Raw genomic sequence first — 3,495 nt, 5'->3', positions numbered from 1 at the left:
GCTCAATATTCCAAGAACACTGTCTCATAACAAAAAATCAAACTCCAGTGCTTCCCTGTTGGCACAGTGGTTCAGAGACCACCTGCCAATGCAGGGGACATGGGTTCTTGCCCTGGTCCAGGAAGATCCCACATACCGCGGAGCGGCTACGCCCGTGAGCCATGGCCACTGAGCCTGCGCGTCTGGAGCCTGTGCTCCGCAACGGGAGAGGCCACAACAATGAGAGACCCGTGTACTGCAAAAAAAAAAAAAAAAAAAAGCTCCAGTCTTGTATCAGCTTAAATAAATAACATACTTTTTAAAATAAATTTCTTTTTGGCTGCATTGGGTCGTCGTCGTTGCGTGCAGGCTTTCTCTAGTTGTGGCGATGGGGGGCTACTCTTTGATGCAGCACGTCAGCTTCTCATTGCAGTGGCTTCTCGTTGCAGGGCACAGGCTCTAGGCACATGGGCTTCAGGAGTTGTGGCTCACAGGCTCCAGAGCACAGGCTCAGTAGTTGTGGCACACAGGCTTAGTTGCTCCACGGCATGTGGGATCTTCCTGGACCAGGGCTCGAACCCGTGTCCCCTGCATTGGCAGGCGGATTGTTAACCACCACGCCACCAGGGAAGCCCTATCAGCTTACTTTTAATAATAAAATTAATTTACTTAGATTGAATTCAGCCTAATCTTATCCAGTTCTGATCATGAACAAAACACTTTTCTCAAGGTTCCTCTTCCACAACTTCCTATATCCATATGAGTTTGTCCCTTATTCTTGCCCCATCCAGAAACAAGCAGCTCTAGGACAAATCTACTCTTCAACAAAAATATCTCCATTTTTCATACCTTCTTGCCAACAACATATATCCTACTTCCTTTACATACTGAAATGTTTCCCTTATTTCTAGTACTTTTTAATTACCTATCACAATTTTTAACCCTTAAAAACTTTAATCTCTAGCAAAAACCAAGAAGCAAGCAACTGTGAAATGTTTATCATACCAGCATTTTCTGATTAGCAAACTTAGGAACATCTTCTATAACCTAAAAACATTTTCTCATAGCACAGTTTCTTCAATGTGGTACAAAATATGTTTGGGTTTATTAGACATACCTTTGTCCTCGTTAGAGAAAAACTAAATTAGGTAAACAAACTTGCTGTAAACAGACTTCTTTAGCAAGTGTTCCAGTATTTCATCTTATTTTAAAATGATTTAGACATTCAATTAATTTTCATCATTTTACCTTCATTTAGGAAAACTCAAGTTACCAAAAATCTGGAAAAACAAACAACTATTCCTAAAGAGTTCACCTAAAAGCTTTTATCCCATTTATCTCTATTACTTATAACCATATCATACCAAGTTAATCTTTTCTTGCTGACAAAATTTGCAACAGGGATAATGAGAATTTGATTTTCAGTAAACCTAAGTACAATAAAAGTATTATACTTAATATTGATGACTCTAGAGACAGGTCTGTATTAAACCAAACTTAATATCTGGTATTAAACTTAGTTTAATACTGAATATTCCCCCAGATCACATGAACTTGAAATTCATTTGGGTTAATTTCTGTTGTATTCCTGAGAATTTATATAAGCACTTAATTCCCTTTGAGCCAATCAATTAGAGCTCATTTACAAATTAATTTTTAAAGACAGAACTAGAGATCCCATAGTTTCATTTTAAAACAGTCATGAATTAGACGTCTAAAACACATTAATTTATAACAGTTGGAATAAGTTTACTTGAGTTTTAAAACACTTCTTTTCCCATTTCCTCTCAGTTTCAGGTTCTACCAGGTAAGCTGAGACCATAGTCTCAGACAATGTGAGCTGTGTTTGCATTTCAAGGAAATAAGTTATAACTTAACCTTTTACCTAGGAGAACTTTTGCTCTCTCAGGGCCAGAATTTTGAAAAGAATTTTTTTTTAATTTTACTTTCTTTATACAGCGGGTTATTAGTTATCTATTGTATACATATTAGTGTATATATGTCAATCCCAATCTCCCAATTCATCCCACCACCATCACCCCCAAAAAAAGAATTTTTTTTTAAATCAAGCCAGACGTCTCTAACTGCATATGCCAAAAAAAAAAAAAAAGAGTTTTGGGGCTTCCCTGGTGGCGCACTGATTAAGAATCCACCTGCCGACGCAGGAGATACGGGTTCGAGCCCTGGTCTGGGAAGATCCCACATGCCGCAAAACAACTAAGCCTGTGCGCCACAGCTACTGAGCCTGCATTCTGGAGCCTGCGAGCCACAGCTACTGAGCCCGTGTGCCACAACTACTGAAGCCCACACGCCTAGAGCCCATGCTCCCAACAAGAGAGCCCATCACAATGCAAAGCCATTTTTCTCCAGTTTAAACATTCTGGCCATGTGGTATTAGAACAAAGTCATCTTTCTTAAAAAAAAAAAAAAAGTCATCTTTCTTTTCATAGAAACATAGCTGAAGATTTCCCAATTTTGTAAAATACACCCCAGAGGACTACAAGATGAAATAGAGCTCTGATTTCCCTTTTTGTCATACAGCTGGTATTACCAAGAAACAGATCAGAACCAGGCAACCCAGTGCTGAGAGGCCTCTCAGGATCACAGTTCCCTGGCACAAGAGTGGAAGATTTCCTACCTGTTGTTCCAGATGGGGTACCAACGAGCCCTGGTTTAACAGGGAGTTTCCCAGTCACCGCAAGGGCAGTGTGGGATGGCTGAAGCATTCCTCAACCCAGAAGAGAACACTCCAATTAAAGCAGCATTTGGGGGACTCCTCTGGTGGCCCAGTGGGTAAGACTCAGTGCTCCCAGTGCTGGGGCCCTGGGTTCGATCCCTGGTCGGGGAACTAGATCCTACAAGCAGGCTGCAACTAAGAGTCCGTGTGCCACAACTAAAAGATCCCACGCGCCACAACAAAGACCTGGTGCAGCCAAAATAAATATAGTTTTTTAAAAAAAGCATTTTGCTCAAAACCAGACCACCAAGTCCTATGCTTTCTCCCACCCCACCCCCCAAAGGAAAAATTCCATTCAAGGCAACCCAGTAGGGAAGAATATCCTGGTGTGGTCACATGAGAGGCCCACGTACCGCAAAAAAAAAAGTGTGATGGGGCTTCCCTGGTGGCACAGTTGTTGGGAGCCCGCCTGCCAATGTGGAGGACGTGGGTTCGTGCCCTGGTCCAGGAGGATCCCACGTACCGCAGAGCGGCTGGGCCCGTGAGCCATAGCTGCTGAGCCTGCGCGTCCGGAGCCTGTGTTCCACAACGGGAGATGCCACAGTGGTGAGAGGCCCACGTACCACAAAAAAAACGGTGTGAGGGAAAGGGTCACAGTTTGGTAATCAGCTCCTGTACAATTCTCTGGTTGATGATGACATAACAGGATGATGTTTCGAGAATCTCAGTTATCAACCTTCTGGTTCCAACTGGTCTGGGGTCTATGTGCTGGTGGTCAGCATGCAGTTAACTTCCTCCACCTGGTGGGGGTTTAGTTTCTGCAAAAGAACTCAAGGGTA

The sequence above is a fragment of the Stenella coeruleoalba genome (assembly GCF_951394435.1).
Source record: "Stenella coeruleoalba genome assembly, chromosome: 15".
NCBI classification, from domain to species: Eukaryota; Metazoa; Chordata; class Mammalia; order Artiodactyla; family Delphinidae; genus Stenella; species Stenella coeruleoalba.
Note: the sequence above shows the minus strand (reverse complement) of the source record.